Source organism: Oncorhynchus kisutch, linkage group LG27 (assembly GCF_002021735.2).
Source record: "Oncorhynchus kisutch isolate 150728-3 linkage group LG27, Okis_V2, whole genome shotgun sequence".
In the NCBI taxonomy this organism is placed as follows: domain Eukaryota; kingdom Metazoa; phylum Chordata; class Actinopteri; order Salmoniformes; family Salmonidae; genus Oncorhynchus; species Oncorhynchus kisutch.
In genome coordinates this window covers 14,495,431-14,513,765 of record NC_034200.2, presented here as the reverse complement: position 1 = coordinate 14,513,765, position 18,335 = coordinate 14,495,431, and the positions used below count along the sequence as shown (strand labels likewise).

General features: G+C 40.7%; 1 protein-coding gene across 4 annotated transcripts in view; it reads left to right on the top strand.

Annotated features, from left to right (window-relative positions):
• LOC109871876 (acid-sensing ion channel 1C) overlaps positions 1-18,335 on the top strand; it is a 177,673-nt gene that overhangs the window by 95,280 nt on the left and 64,058 nt on the right. The gene's annotated exons all lie outside the window — the stretch shown is intronic.

Sequence of the window (18,335 nt, the reverse complement as noted above, 5' to 3'; positions counted from 1 at the left end):
AAAAGCTTCAGCCCTGAAACCAAATCCGTTCAATTTCCTATCCATCAGAGCTTGGCACATCAGTGGTCTATCTGTATAAAAAAGCCCACTCCTTGATTTGGAAAAACAACAACACGGCAGCCCTGCCACTTGGTTTGTTAAAGAAGTTGTCCATTAAGTAATGATTTTAAAACTATGGCACTTATATACAAAATCCTAGACTGTTTTCTAATGAGAATCATGAACGTTGAGCTGTTGAAAATACTTTTTTTCCCTCTTTTTTTCTGTAATACTATTAGCTACCTAGCAATTTTATGAAGTTGGCTTTCGCTCGCCCAGACAGGTTCCCGATCTCCCAAAGCTACCAAGATGCCATTTCAGGGAATCAATCAAGCTAGAGTAGCGAGCTTGTCTAACTATCTTAGCTGGCATGTGTGCTGGCAAGGTTGACGGACTTTACAAAAGCAAGCAATTACTAAATGTACTGAATAAGACTCACATTCCTTACAACATTCCTTTCAATATTTTACCCAGAGTTCAGCAAAGATGCAGAGAATATTTTGTTTCTTACAAAAAATAAAACACCATTCAGGAGGACATAGAGGCGGCGCTCCTAGTCGCTGGGAACTTTAATGCAGGGAAACTCAAATCAGTTTTACCTCATTTCTATCAGCATGTTAAATGTGCAACCAGAGGTAAAAAAAAAAAAAACTCTAGACCACCTTTACACCTTTACACACAGAGACGCGTACAAATCTCTCCCTCGCCCTCCATTTGGCAAACCTGACCATAATTCTATCCTCCTGATTCCTGCTTACAAGCAAAAACTGAAGCAGGAAGCACCAGTGGCTCGGTCAATAAGAAAGTGGTCAGATGAAGCAGATGCTAAGCTACAGGACTGTTTTGCTAGCACAGACTGGAATATGTTCTGGGATTCTTCCAATGGCATTGAGGAGTACACCACATCAGTCACTGGCTTCATCAATAAGTGCCTCAATGATGTTGTCCCCACAGTGATCGTACGTGCATACCCCAACCAGAAGCCATGGATTACAGGCAACATTTGCAATGAGCTAAAGGCTAGAGCTGCCGCTTTCAAGGAGCGGGACTCTAACCTGGAAGCTTATAAGAAATTCCGCTATGCCCTCCGACAAACCATCAAACAGGCAAAGCATCAATACAGGACTAAGAATCGTACTACACCGACTCCGACACTCGTCGGATGTGGCAGGGCTTGCAAACTATTACAGACTACAAAGGGAAGCACAGCCACGAGCTGCCCAGTGACACGAACCTACGAGACAAGCTAAATTACTTCTATGCTCACTTCGAGGCAAGTAACACTGAAACATACTTGACAGAATCAGCTGTTCTGGACGACTGTGTGATCACGCTCTCCGCAGCCGATGTGAGTAAGACCTTTAAACAGGTCAACATTCACAAAGTGCGTAGGGCCCAGTACATCACTGGGTTCAAGCTTCCTGCATCAGGCAGTGTCAGAGGAAGGCCCTAAAAATTGTCAAAGAATCCAGCCACCCTAGTCATAGACTGTTCTCTCTGCTACCGCACGGCAAGCTGTACCGGAGCGCCAAGTCAAGGTCCCGAACAGCTAATCAAAGGGCTACCCAGACACCTCTTTTACCCTGCTGCTGCTCTCTGTTTATAATCTATGCATATTCACTTAAACTCTACCTACATGTACATATTACCTCAATTACCTTGACTAACCGGTGCCCGCGCACATTGACGCTGGATCGCTACTCCCTGTATATGTGACAGGTTAAAGGAAATATTCATAGCCTGTTATACATTAAAAAGTATTAGTAAGTTCATAGTATGTGAGGATCTATTTTTTACGTACTTTTTTTTTTTCTTTTTCTTAACTTCCTAAAGCATTGTTGATAAGGGCTTGTAAAGCAAGCATTTCACTATAAGATCTACACCTGTTGTATTCAGCACGTGACAAATAAAATATAATTTGATTTGATTTAGACTGGTCAAGTTATACTGAGATATCCAGAGAAATAAACATATTTTTGACCTAGAATGAAGCATATTGATTTCAGTAAAAAGGTGTTTCAGGTGTTTGTAAAATGCAAAATTCTCCAACTAGTCCCCCTCCAGACCATCGTTTAACTATCCTCACATAATTTGTGCCCCCTAAGATGTTTGGGGTGCATGACGCCCGGGCTGAAGAACTGGAGAGACACTTAAATTCATAGATGGATCTATGTATCTAATGATGGGTATACATAATTAATTGAATGTAACATATAATATAATAATACTGTATATATGCCATTTAGCAGACACTTTTATCCAAAGCAACTTCACCATGCATATAGTACAAACATCCAAAATGTATGTGAATATGAAGCACATTGCATTGCATTTCATATCTGAAATGTGCTGTATAAATAGAGCTCGATTTGATATGATATCATAGACTGGTTAAAACAGGGCTGCTATTCCTGTGTATTCTCTATCTAACATGCTGTCTGACAATCAACAGCTGGAGCCTCACACACACGATCCATTTGAAGACAAAGAGATCAAAAAGCCAATTGATCATTAACATGAACCATCATGGTTGGAAATGCATGTCATCTTTGACATTTACTGTGTGTATATGAAAGAGGCTATATATATATATATATATATATATATGTATATACATACACTAGGGAGCAACCAAGATATTGACTGCATAGGATGGCAGCGGTATATTGAGGAAATGGCTTATTGCGTAGCGTATCATGCACAGGAATCTTTAGCTTAGCTTAGATCCCTAGCGCTGTATTATATTAAATTCCATCCTCTCTCGGTTTCACTCTCTCCTCGACAGTGACAAGGACAAAAGAAAAGATGATGATAGCCGTTCAAATTGCTTGCAGTGTTGATGTGGAGGCAGTAAATGGCAGCTACTGTCAGGCAGACAGGAGCAGGCGCAGCTTTTCCCTGAGAGTATTTATCAATGCTACACAGGCTGGTTTTCCAGCCTCTATGGTATTGGTCATGGAAGCTTGGGAGCAGGCAGGGGGATGCATAGCCCTTACACGACACTCCCTCACAAAACTGTCTTTCATCCTTTACTGCATAGATCCACTGTGTGTGTTCGTTTTCACCTCTAGTGCAGTCAAAAGCCTAGCACCAAGTAAGGGATATCTTGTGAAGTAATATTTTATGCATCTACACCTCACCTGATCGAACAAAATTGGGCCCTTCATCTCAATGCTAGCACACTGGGAAAAGGCATTACAAGTAAGGCTGGAGGAAAATACAGCTTTCCCTCAATATAATCCCACTAATTAGCCATCCAGACCGAAATCATTTATAAAGGATTGAAATACTCTATATTTGCGTAACCTATATTATCTGGATCAGAGAAGGACATGCTGTGTATGTGAGCATAACTTCTGTCGCTAACATGGCCTTTCAAGAGGATGAGCAATCTGCTGATAATTTCATTTTAATGCCAACTCTTGATACATGTCCCGAACAAAACCTGCCTTCGAGACAGAAACTCAGTTCCCTAATACCCAGGTATTAGAAAACATTGTACCTATGAAACTTTTTCAAACCGTTAATCAGGTTCAAATGCTCTGGGACCCTGGTTCCAAGGTATATTGGGAGGTCATCTGAATATTCATAGCATTATTTCTAAGAGTGAACAGGTGGAACATTTATTGAATGACTCTAATCTACATTTTTTTTCTGTTTCTCTGAGACATGGCTGAAGAAATCTTCTCCTATTTCTGCTTTAGTGTCCCTGGATATTCCATATTCAGGAGGGACAGGAAAGAGGGCAGAGGGGGTGGATTGCTTATGTACATGAAAGATGACTTTAAATGCAATCCTACCATATGGAAACATGCCAATGACATTGAATGTATGAGGCTGAATGTCTTCCTCTCCCCTCATATGTCTCTCACTATTATTGGATTATATCGACCACCAACATCGGATATCTCGTTTTATGACCATCTAAATTCCATGCTTAAAAGGATTGGCGTTCCGTCAACGGGGCAGTTGTAAATCATGCAGCACGTTACGTCAAGATCACAGATTTGAGAGAAACAACAAAATGGCGGTACATATAAGTGTCTTATATTGGCTGAAAGCTTAAATTCTTGTTAATATAACTGCACAGTCCAATTTACAGTAGCTATTACTGCAAAAAAAATGCCATGCTATTGTTTGAGGAGAGCTCCCAACAACAAAACACTTTCTTCACTGTGATAGGTTTGATACAAATGTGTACTTACATTCTGAAATCTTGCTCTGATTTATCATCCAAAGGGTCCCAGAAATAACATGAAGTGTTGTTTTGCTAGAAAACATCCTTTTTCATATCCTAAAAAGGTCCATATTACATGCACGATCGATGGGAGAATCTCACCCTAAACGCTGTTTCAACGAGTCAAATTACGTTTGTATGTATTCCTCAGCGATCCTAGAAGGTAACAAGACTTCACTATATCATTAGGGGTGTAGTATATCCTATAGGACACCATGTTTGGTCAGAGAGCGACGCCTTCATGGCACGCCGTTGATGCGGGCAGTCATAATTGAACGACTGTATCTTTGTCAAATAAGCACCAATCGTGGTCAAACAAAGCTAGCTAGATAGCTAATGAGCTGGGCAATACGGAAGTATCTGGAAACCATTTATATGTCGTAAAATGTAGGTACTAACCTTGTAAGACAGCATGCCTTTTCATTTTGGACGAAAATTATAGGGATATTCAGAGTTATGAAAACTGGTTGTTTTGCAAATGTTGAACTTATAATATGGCTACTAATACTTGGAAAGCTCATTCAAAGTCCAGGTATACAGATTTGACAATATTCTTGCAGAAAAATGTAACATGAATGCAAATGTCTCCTTCACGATTTGCCCAAATGTACCTGTGGACTTCACACTAAAAGTCTTGTAGTTCACTCATACTTCAAGTTATACATCCAAAACTTTGCACATACACTGCTGCCATCTTGTGGACAATATTGGAATTACAACCAGAGTGATGGCTAGAACTGTGACCTTTCCGGGTTTCAATATATACTGGGAAAACAAAACTTGCATGGAAAAACTCAGTGATCACAGATTATTTCAACCTGACTCAAATAATACAAGGTCCAACCAGAGTAACACAGTCATCCAAGACTCAAATTGATCAGAAAAACCTGATTGAATAATTATGTCCAGTAACTTACCAATTGGCATATCTGACCACAATATTACATTGGTGGTTAGAAAGCTCAATAAAAAGAGATTTAAGAACCATATTAACGTGCAACAGTACGATAAAAAAATCCAGAAAAGTGAGCAGAGTAACTACGATGCACCTATGAGTCAAATTGACTGGTCTGATCTGTTAATTAAGCAATGCCGATCCAGAGTCTGTATACAGAACATTTCTGTCAGCTATTGACAAAGTGGATACCTCTTTTAGTAGGACATTTCAAAGTAAGCCAAGACGGAAAACCTCTCTACCATGGCTCAACGAGGACCTCGGGAGGCAGAGGAGAGAACAGGATTTTTCCTTGAAAAAAGCCTTGACGTCTGGTAAGAATGGTGACAGACGTATATTTGCATCACTGAGAACTAAGGTGGTTAGGAATATTAAAAAAGCAAAAGCAGAGTAATTTCTTAGAGTGATCAATGAAACAAAAGGAAATGGCAAAGTGGGAAAATCTCAACAAACTAACAGGGAAAGGAGCTGAAAAGTCCAAAGAACATCCTGAATTAAAGGTTAATGGGATTCTAATTAAAGACTCCAAATTCATATCCACCACCTTTAACAATTTTTTTGTTGACTCTGTCAGGGAACTGGCTCAAAGATTTTCAACCAAGACCACAGTCCTCACTCCCATAGATAATAATAATAAACCATTATTCACAATCCCTGAAATCTCATTGTCAGCAGTGGACAGTATTATTAGCTTCTCCGGGAGCTCTAGAACAGAATATATATTTGGTCTAAACACCGTATTCCTGAAGAGACACAAATATTCTCTTATTTCCCATATTGTACATCTAGTTCATCTGTCCATCAAATATGGGTTTTTCCTCAATGCTTGGAAGTCTGCTGCAGTGATATCTGTTTTAAAATCTGGTGACCCAACACTGGTGGGAAATGACCAACCTATAAGCATTCTTCCAGTGCTAGCAAAAGCAGCTGCAAGATGGGTGGCTGATCATCTGACTGAACACCTCATTCAGGGAAACTCGAAACAGCCAATTGCTATTTTCTGGAGTGCATTAAATCTAAACTGGACATAGGTGGTGAAGTCGGCGCAGTCTTTTTGGATCTTAGAAAGGCCTTTGATACAGTGAATCATGAGGTTCCTCCTACCCAAACTGTCCTCCCTTAATGTGTCCACTGAAGTCATTAGTTGGATGTATTCCCATCTGACAAACAGAAGTCAAGGGGTTTGTTTGGCGGACACTCAGTCGGACTCTCTTTACTATAACATTGGGGTCCCACAAGGGTCATTATTAGGCCCCCTTCTGTTTACCATCTATGGTATATAAATTATCTCCCACTTGCTTGCCCACATGCTGACGATGCAGACGATACAGTTCTGTATGTACACTCAACAAATAGACAATTGGTTATTCATAAGTTAACTGAAGCTATGGTAAATGTTTCTAAATGGATGACTAATTCTTGCCTGCATTTAAATATACACAAGACTGTTTGCATGTACTTCTCTAAGAAATCCATTGATTCTTCCCAACGAGCTGTTCTTGTTCATGGGGAGAATCTGAAAGTTGTGTCTAACTTTAGGTATCTTGGTCTCATTTTGGACATTCAAAAAACATGTGAAGAAGGTGGTCAATACAGTTAAGTTTGGATTATCCAACTTTAGGTTTCTAAGACCTTTCCTTCCCCCGGAGGCCGCCAAACTGTATATGCATGCTATATGATCTTCTCAAATTTGAGATATTACCTCACATGCTGGTCACAAGTAGGAGCTACTATTCTGAAACCAATTGAATCACTTTACAAACAAAGACGTAAGATTTTTGATAACAAACCAAACAGTTACCACCGTTATATCACTTACAAAACATCATTTACTTAGCCTGGATAGCTTAAAGCATTATGTATTGTAGATGCAAGCCTTGTCTTTAAGATCCTGCATGGTCTGCCGCTCCACCCCTATGCCGGCATATCACGCTCAAGGAAAACAACTCCGGGATAACAAGGGCAGAGGGGATTGCGTTGTCCCTTTTCGACACAGTAACATCAGCCAATCGGCCTTCTCTGTTAGAGCTACAATATACTGGAATACAATGCCCATGGACTAGAGTTGTTGCACTGATTGAACTTGAATTGAAAACATGGCTAAAATCTATCCAAACTTGTACACATGAGTTATCTGTGGTTCCTCATATGTAAGACGACAGTTGGTGATAGTGTTGTTGTTGTCGTTAGAATTATATGTCATATTATTGGATGTAATATATTTGTATTTTGTATTGTTTTAGTGAGTAGTTGTATTGTGGTTGTGTACATGTCCTTAGCTGCCTTGGGACTACGGGTGCAAATGAGCTTTTGGCTAACCCCGGCACATTTACATCGATGTTGCATTATTGTAATATTGATGTTGATTCATGTGCATTGTCCCCTATAAATAAATAAAACAAACTCACTTGTCTGTGCTGACATGGGCAGATCATGAGCTGATAGCGTGTTTGTGAATGGTAACAGAATTATTTGTGGCTCAATAGTTGCACTATGATGGAATACTTTGGTATTTGTATGAGAATACACAGTGTATGTATGAGGAAAGCCGGGGCTGCCGTCAAATCCTTCCAGTCTGTGCATTTAATCAATGTCTTCTGTTGCCTGAGTAATGTTTTAGGTGTGTGCATTGCCATTACGAATAAAAAAACACCATACTTATCCAAAATGTCATTCTCCTCTATTTAGTCTAAATCAAGGATAAGGTATTTAAAGCTTATTAAGGCAACTCTTGAGATTCAGATCAGCCTAGATGGACGATTGAAGCTCCAGTCGATGATGAATCAATCAGTGTAAAATTCCAATTGACCACTTATAGTGCACCTTGTGGGCGTGGGAAAAATCACCATAATCTTGACTTGAATGGCCTACTACATCTTCAATGTTCCCCATGTTAATAACATTAATATGACCGAATACTCTAAATGTCCTGTTTTTGTATACATTTTTATATAAATTAGTCATATCACTCCTATAGAAGTGTCTCTAATCTTTCTCTCTATTCATCGAGCCAGAATCAAAGCAAGGACAGTTTCCACTGACCATGTCCCCTCAATAAATTAACATTGCCACCTGCTGCCAGACGCTATTCATTCAGGTTTGGCAACAAAATAATAGCTTTTTGATTCATCTACAGAGAGATGTAGCAATCGGCAGACTAACTCTCTATCCCCATCATCCACAAATTAACTCCACAGGCTTATTCACTGGATAAAATGTCAAGCCAGTAACTCTGCTAACGCTAATGTAAATCCTATTAGTGGAGTCCGGAATTATTGGTTCTGTTGATAAATATGAGCAAAAAAGACTGTATGAAATAAATAATACAAATACTGAGCTATATCGTATGCTAAAAAAAACTATTTATACTAATACAATTGCTCAGAGAAATATTATTTTTTACGAATATATATATATTTTTTAATAAAAAAAAAAGATAAGGGTCAAAATGATTGGATCCTCTGATTTCAATACTCCAGAATCCTCCCCCTGCGAGAATAACAAGACCGAGCCTTTTTATCAAATGTTTTTATGAGATTGGAAAACACATTGGGAGGGATTTTAGACTGTCCCCCATAGAAAATATTTCTAGATCCCTCTTCAATTCAAACCACATGTTTTCAATGGGGTTGAAGTCCAGAAACCATTGTAAAATATAGATTTTGTGGTCAATTGATCTGTGCCTGGGGTTATTGTCTTGCTGGACAATTCACCTGTGCCAAGTTTCAGCCTCCTGGCAGAGGCAACCAGGTTTTTGGCTAAAATGTCCTGATACTTGGTAAAGTTAATGATGCCATTGACCTTAACAAGGGCCACAGGACCAGTGGAAGCCAAATAGCCTCATAACATCAAAGAACCACCATCATATTTTACAGTAGGTGTGAGGACCTCTATTTTTGTGTCATATGATCATAGCACCGATTCCAATTCAAGTGCGATTGCTGTTTAGCAAACTCCAGGCAGTCCTATGGTCAGAGGAAAATAGAGCTCTTTGACCATGCACACCAATGGTGGGTTTGGCCTTCGAAAGAACAATGCATATGCAGAAAATACCTCATCCCTACTGTAAAATATACTGGTGTATCGTTGATGTTATGGGGCTATTTTAATTCCACTGGTCCTGGGGCCCTTGTTAAAGGGATAGTGTGAGATTTAGAGATTTAGGTTGTTTTTCTACTTATCCAGGGAAGATCTCAATTACATACTACTCGCTTCCTTTCTCCTCATCTCCTTCTCAAAACCCATTGGATGAGAAAGACAGAAGTCTCTCCCCTCTGACAATTGAGATTCTCCCCCATTTACCCTAAGCACACATCAAAATCCACAAAGAAATTGATCATTTAGGCTGAGTTTCGGTACAGCACTCTGTGACATCATGTAAGAAGGACTTTATAAATAAATGTGATAATTGACAACAAAATCAACATTTTGCAATGGCCATCTCAGTCTACGGACCTGAACCCCATTGAAAACCTGTGGTTGGAATTGAGATTAGTTTTTTTTCCTGAGTAATTGTATTAGTTGCATATAGCTCAGTATTTGCATTGTACTTCTTTTAGTCTTTTTTTGCTCATCTTTATCAAGGAATCCAATAATTGCGGACCCCACTGTACATCTGTAGAAAGAATGGTAATCATTTAGCAAAACCACCACGGGGTTTATGAGCAGTACATATCATACTAAATAGCATAAAACACTGCACTGTAACATGCTTCAATGTTAATATAATATGTACCTGTAGGAGAGTTGGGGTTGGAGTGGGTGGCTGAGAATGACAGGGTACTTACAGCAGAGGAGTGCGTGTGTGTGTCTTACGTCTTGTGTGGAAGACAGAATTGTATTGAGATACTGTCAGTGTGTTCTGGGCGGATGTACAGTGAAGAAGCAGGATAGCTCTGAGGCTCACTAGAGAGCTTGTTAAAGAGGCATCTCTCAGATGAAGACAGCATCGAAGCCTCACTTCACTGTCTTTCCAAAGGAGGGGTCCAGCAAAACACAGAGATCTGCCCAAATGCACCCAACACAATGAAGGCAGGTGTAAACTAAGGTCAACCAGATGAAACCATATGGCCTCAAGCAACACCGAAGGAAAAATACAATCCTGAACAGAGTAACTGCGTCCAAAATGATTAGTTGTGTTCCAAACTGTCCTCAGTGAGGTTACAGCACCTGGAGTGTTAAACAGAGAGAAAAGCAGTGTAGCAACAAGACTGAGATTCGGAGTGAAACGTCTAATAGTACCTCTTCCTAACTAATATTACTGTAGATTTCCTTTACTGTAGTTGTTAGACAAGCCCACAACCCTGATGTATACAACACCATACTCTAGCTCTAAACCACTGAGCCATTGGAACTACAGTAAGTAATGTAGCTAGCTAAAAGGGTGACTTTTGTAATTGGGAGGGGGAATAAGGGAAATGATCCCATGAGTGGATGTCACAGGATGTAGCTGAGACAATGTTTACTGGGGCTTTGAGATGGAATTTCTCATGCATTTTAACACACCCATTACAGGGTGAAGTGGGCTTAATTAGTTAACTCAAGCCTGTGGCTGCAGCCCGATGACAGTTACGCCACACCAAGGGACTGTGTAATTGGAAAAAAAACTCCCCTGGACGGTCAGTATAAAAACACTGTTTTAAACACCATTGATTGGAAAAGGGTGATCTTAAAATAACTGTCCAGTGAACATATCACTTTTAAAAGTTAAGGTCTTTACTCATACACAAATAATGTTTTGGACACATTCTATACTCCAGTGGAGGCCTCTCAGCGGAGGAAGGGGAGAACCATCATCCTCCGTGAATTTCAAAATCCTTTCAGATAAAAACATACTAAATATATTCACGTTGCCAAATAATTGATTAAAACAAACTGTTTGTCAATGAAGGTCTACATTTGCCTCAACAGCACTCTGTAGGGTAGCACCATCGTGTAGCCGGAGGACAGCTAGTTTCCATCCTCTTCTGGATACATTGACTACAATACAAAACCTAGGAGGCTCATGGTTCTCACCCCTTCCATAGACTTACACAGTAATTATGACAACTTAAGGAGGACGTCCTGCAACCTATCAGAGATCTTGCAGCATGAACTGACATGTTGTCCTCCCAATCAAAGGATCAGAGAATTAATCCAGTTCTGAAAGCATAAGCTACATCTAGCAAGCAGTGCAGTGCATGAAATGTGGTGAGTAGTTGACTCAAAGAGAGAGAAATATAATAGTTGAACAGTTTTTAACAAATACATTTCTTTAAAAATGAAGAAGTGAGAGAGAGAGCTATATGTTTTTTAAACTTTCACTTAGTTAGCGAAAGCAGCTAGCTAGTTTAGCCTAATGAAACACCCAGCTCAAACAGAGAGGGATGCTATGTTAGCTAGCTGGCTATGGCTATCCAACAGGGGACCCCTTCCAAGTCAAGGTAAGCTTTTGGTTTTATTAATTTATTGCCACTGGGACCCGCTGGTGTAACTGCTAAACTGCTTGCTGACAGTACACTCTACTGTATGATTGGAGTGGGTTTACTAACGCGTTAGTTCTAGTGGCTATGTTGACTATATGCCATAGATTTCATGCATTTGATGCCATTCCACCTATTCCGCTCCAGACATTACCATGAGCCTGTCCTCCCCAATTAAGGTACCACCAACCTCCTATGGACCCCACTATGGAAAGGGGAAAAATATGATATGAAAAATATGATATTCTCCGTTTTGCTTTACGATCCCCATAAGTGTCATGAGACTCATCTGAAGGTAACTCATACACACGGATGGAAGTATGGAGGTAGTTTTGAGCCAACAAAAATTAGGGGTTAAATATGTCTCCAAAATGTCTCCTAGATATAGGACAGACACTTCAAAACCTTATTCCTTATGAAACTGTCTTTTTTGCCAATTTGTTTCCCATTTATGAATGTGTTATTCGATGTATTTCTATGGGCTATTGTAGTAAATGCTAAATTCAATATTTTATCAGAAACATTTCGTATTTTTATTTTCATACCTACATTGAAGGAGGACTAGCTAAAGGATCCATGGTATGACCATCTTAAAATAGCCATGGTCTGTACCCAAGAAAGCTAAGGTAACTGAGCTAAATGACTATCGCCCAGGGGCACTCACATCCGTCATCATGAAGTGCTTTGAGAGACTAGTCAAGGATCATATCACCTCCACCGTACCTGACACCCTAGACCCACTCCAATTTGCTTACCGCCCCAATAGGTCCACAGATGACGCAATCGCCATCACACTGCACACTGCCCTAACCCATCTGGACCAGAGGAATACCTATGTAAGAATGCTGTTCATCGACTACAGCTTAGCATTTAACACCATAGTACCCTCCAAACTCGTCATTAAGCTCGAGTGTCTCGACCCCGCCCTGTGCAACTGGGTCCTGGACTTTGACGGGACACCCCCAGGTGGTGAGGGTAGAAAACAACATCCACACCCCACTGATCCTCAACACTGGGGCCCCACAAGGGTGCGTTCTCAGCCCTCTCATGTACTACCTGTTCACCCATGACTGCGTGGCCATGCACGCCTCCAACTCAATGATCAAGTTTGCAGACGACACTACTTTGCAGTGGTAGGCTTGATTACCAACAACGACGAGACAGCCTACAGAGCGGAGGTGAGGGCCCTTGGAGTGTGGTGTTAGGAAAATGACCTTCAACAAAATGACCGTCAACAAAAACAAAGGAGATGATCGTGGACTTCAGGAAACAGCAGAGGGAGCAACCCCCTATCCACATCGACGGGACAGTAGTGGAGAAGGTGGAAAGTTTTAAGTTCCTCGGCGTACACATCACGGACAAACTGAATGGTCCACCCACACAGACAGCGTGGTGAAGAAGGCGCAACAGCGCCTCCTCAACCTCAGGAGGCTAAAGAAATTTGGCTTGTCACCAAAAACACTCACAAACTTTTACAGATGCACAATCGAGAGCATCCTGTCGGACTGTATCACCACCTGGTATGGCACCTGCTCCGCCCACAACCGTAAGGCTCTCCAGAGGGTAGTGAGGTCTGCACAACACAACACCGGGGGCAAACTACCTGCCCTCCAGGACACCTACACCACCCGATGTCACAGGAAGGCCAAAATATAATCAAGGACAACAACCAACCGAGCCACTGCCTCTTCACCCCGCTATCATCCAGAAGGCGAGGTCAGTACAGGTGCATCAAAGCTGGGACCGAGAGACTGAAAAACAGCTTCTATCTCAAGGCCATCAGACTGTTAAACAGCCATCACTAACATTGAGTGGTTGCTGCCAACATACTGACTCAAATCTCTAGCCACTTTAATAATTACAAATTGGATGTGATAAATGTATCACTAGTCACTTTAAACAATGCCACTTTATATAATGTTTACGTACTCTACATTACTCATCTCATATGTATACACTTGACTCTATACCATCTACTGCATCTTGTCTATGCCGTTCGGCCATCACTCATCCTTGTATTTATATGTACATATTCTTATTCATTCCTTTACACTTGTGTGTAAAAGGTAGTTGTTGTGAAATTGACAGATTACTTGTTAGATATTACTGCATGATCGGAACTAGAAGCACAAGCATTTTGCTACACTCGCATTACCATCTGCTATCCATGTAAAAATAAAATTTGATTTGATTTGGTATGACCAGCCCCCCCCCCCCCCCTCGAAGCACAGCTAAGACTTTTAGAGGTTAAGCGGGATGAAAAGTCACCTTTTATTTTAATATTGCGCTTGATGTCTGTGTAGTAGCTAATTGGTTTCTCCCACTGCCAGGAATTCATTTTGGAGAGGGACCTTTGAAGTAACCCCAGTGAAGCCTTTGTTTGCCTTTTTGTATTCTTCTATGGCAGCTTTATGAATTCCCCTGTGGCCCCTTAATGAATGACTTCCAGTGCAGATTTAAAGCATTACATCAGCTTGGGGAGGAAATTCTCTCATTACTTCAATGTACTAACACACAGGGACAGAGGAATCAAGCTACTGCAGCTCCTAGTGAAGCATATCTACAGTTGAAGTCGGAGGTTTCCATACACTTCTGTTGAAGTCATTAAAATTCGATAATCACTACAAATTTCTTGTTAACAAACTATATTTTTTGCAAGTTGGTTAGGACATCTACTTTGTGCATGACAAGTAATTTTTCCAACAATTGTTTATAGACCGATTATTTCACTTATAATTCACAGAATAACAATTCCAGTGGGTCAGCGGTTTACATACACTAAGTTGATACTGCCTTTAAACAGTTTGGAAAATTCCAGAAAAGTATGTCATGGCTTTAGAAGCTTCTGATAGGCTAATTGACATAATTTGAGTAAATTGGAGGTGTACCTGTGGATGTATTTCAAGGCCTACCTTCAAACTCAGTGCCTTTACGTTTGACATCATGGGAAAATCAAAAGAAATCAGCCAAGACCTCAGAAAAACAATTGTTGATCTCCACAAGTCTGGTTTATCCTTGGGAGCAATTTCCAAACGCCTGAAGGTACCACGTTCATCTGTACAAACAATAGTACGCAAGTATAAACACCATGGAACCACGCAGCCGTCATACCGCTCAGGAAGGAGACGAGTTCTGTTCAGAACAACAGCAAATGACCTTGTGAAGATGCTGGAGGAAACAGATAATCTATATCCACAGTAAAACAAGTCCTATATCGACATAACCTGTAAGGCCGCTCAGCAAGGAAGAAGCCAGACTACGGTTTGCAACTGCATATGGGGACAAAGATTGTACTTTTTGGAGAAATGTCCTCTGGTCTGATGAAACAAAAATAGAACTGTTTGGCCACAATGACCAAGATTATGTATGGAGAAAAAAGGGAGAGGCTTGCAAGCTAAAGAACACCATCCCAACCGTGAAGTACGGGGGTGGCAGCATCATATTGTGGGCGTGCTTTGCTGCAGGAGGGACTGGTGCACTTCACAAAATAGATTGCATCATGAGACGGGAAATGATGTGGATATATTGAAGCAACATCTTAAGACATCAGTCAGGAAGTTAAAACTTGGTCGCAAATGGGTCTTCCAAATGGACAATGACCCCAAGCATGCTTCCAAAGTTGTGGCAAAATGGCTTAAGGACAACAAAGTCAACGTATTGGAGTGGCCTTGACCTCAATCCTATAGAAAATTTGTGGGCAGAACTGAAAAAGCGTGTGCGAGCAAGGAGGCCTACGAACCTGACTCAGTTACACCAGCTCTGTCAGGAGGAATGAGCCAAAATTCACCCAACTTATTGTGGGAAGTTTGTGGAAAGCTACCCAAAACATTTGACCCAAGTTAATTTAAAGGCAATGCTACCAAATACTAATTGAGTGTATGTAAACTTCTGACCCACTGGGAATGTGATGAAAGAAATAAAAGCTGAAGTAAATCATTCTCTCTACTATCATTCTGACATTTCACATTCTTAAAATAAAGTGGTGATCCTGACTGACCTAAGACTGGGAATTTTTGCTAGGTTTAAATGTCAGGAATTGTGAAACTGAATTTAAATGTATTTGGCTAAGGTGTATGTAAACTTCCGACAAGAACTGTATTTTTACAGTGTGTCGGGAAGTATTCAGACCCCTTGACTTTTTCCACATTTTGTTACGTTACAGCCTTATTCTAAAATGTATTATATCCATTTTTTCCCTCATCAATCTACACACAAAACCCCATAATGACAAAGTGAAACAGGTTTTTAGAAATGTATTATTTATTACAAATAAAAACCGGACATATGACATTTACATAAGTATTCAGAACCTTACTCAGTACTTTGATAAAACGCCTTTGGCAGCAATTACAGCCTCGAGTCTTCTTGGATATGACGCTACAAACTTGGCACACCTGTATTTGGGGAGTTTCTCCCATTCTTCTCTGCAGATCCCCTTAAGCTCTGTCAGGTTGGATGGGGAGAGTTAATGCACAGCTATTTTGAGGTCTCTCCGGAGATGTTCGATTAGATTAATGTCTGGCTGTGCATCTCAAGGACATTCAGAGATTTGTCCCGAAGCCACTCCTGCATTGTCTTGGCTGTGTGCTTACTGCAGGGTCCTTGTCCTCTTGGAAGGTGAACCTTTGCCCCAGTCAGGTTCTTAGCGCTCTAGAGCAGGTTTTCATCAAGGATCTCTCTGTGCTTTGCTCCGTTCATCTTTCCCTCGATCCTGACTAGTCTCCCAGTACTTGCTGCTGAAAAACATCCCTACAGCATGATGCTACCACCACCACCCTTCACCGTAGGGAGGGTGTCAGATTTCCTCCAGATGTGACGCTTGGCATTCAGGCCAAATTTTCAATTTTGGTTTCATCAGACCAGAGAATCTTGTTTCTCATGGTCTGAGAGTCCTTTAGTTGCCTTTTGGCAAACTCCAAGTGGTTGTCCTTCTAGAACGTTCTCCCATCTCCAAAGAGGAACTCTGGAGCTATGTCAGTGACCATCAATTTCTTGGTTACCTCCCTGACCAAGGCCCTTCTCCCCCGGTTGGCCGGGCGGCCAGCACTAGGAAGAGTCTTAGTGGTTCCAAACTTCTTCCATTTAGGAATGATAGAGGTAACTGTGTTCTTGGGGACCTTCAATGTTGCAGACATTTTTTGGTACCCTTCCCAGATCTGTGCCTTGACACAATCCTGTCTCAGAGCTCTACGGACAATTCCTTCGACCTCATAGATTGGTTTTTGCCCTGACATACACTGTCAACTGTGGGACCTTTCAATCAATTAAATGTACTACATGTAGACTCCAATCAAGTTGTAGAAACATCTCAATGATGATCAATGGAAACAGGATGCACTTGAGCTCAATTTCAAATCTCATAGCAAAGGGTCGGGAATACTTATGTAAAAAAGGTATTTTTTATTTGTTTTTTTTAATACATTTGCAAAAATGTCTAAAAACCTGTTTCACTTTGTCGTTATGGGGGGGTATTGTGTTTAGATTGATGAGGAAAACAATTGATTTAATCATTTTTAGAACAAGGGCTGTAAACGCAACAAAATGTGGAACAAGTAAAGAGGTCTGAATACTTTCCGAATGCACTGTAGATACACTTATAAAACACAACTTTAAGAACACCTGCTCTTTTTATGACACACCCTGACCAGGTAAAAGCAATGATCCCTTATTGATGTCACTTGTTAAATCCACTTTAATCAGTGTAGATGAAGGGGAGGAGACAGTGTAAAGAAGGATTTTTAAGCCTTGAGACAACTGAGACATGGATTGTGTATGTGTGCCATTCAGAGGGTGAATGGCAAGACAAAGTGAATGGGTAAGACAAAGTGCCTTTGAACGTGGAATGGTAGTAGATGCCAGGGACATCGGTTTGTGTCAAGAACTGCAACGCTGTTGGGTTTTTCACGCTCAACTGTTTCCTGTGTGTTTCAAGAATGGTCCCCCTACCCAAAGGAAAAGCAGCAAACTTGACACATCTGTGGGAAGCGTTGGAGGCAACATGCAACTCAATATTAGGAAGGTGTTCTTAATGTTTGGTACACTCAGTGTATACACACACACACACACACACACACACACACACGCACATGCACACTGTACCTATTGTAGCAGCCCTCTTCTCACCACAGGGACTTCCAAGGCTCTGTCTCTTTTATGCACATACTCGGATAATGAGTCAGTTTGTGTTCAACTTTTCCCTTCCTATCCAAAATCAAGAGATACTTAAAGCTAGCTGCCTTCCTCCAGTACTGAAATCCCAAAGGTCCTGCAGGGTGTGCTCACAAATAATTGCCATTTAGAGTCATGACAGGTAGTGGTTTGAAGCCAGCTACCTTTAAAAAGAGAGGAAAACAACCTCTTAACATATTCCGTAGATGTCATCTGAACGTGGGAGAGAGATAAAAGCAGATGCATGCCAGTACAGTAGTCCCAAACCTGTTTTGAACACCTTTATAGGATACAAAATGCTTTGGCACTCCTTACTTTTTCCTAATAATTTATTTAGTGGTGATGATCTCCATCTCATCTGATACATACTGTAAATCATACTTTGTCTATGAATTTTTAAAAAATAGATTAAGTATTTCAACTATTTCCATAGTTTCTTCCTCATTATGGCTAAATTGCGTGTACCCCCTTAAAG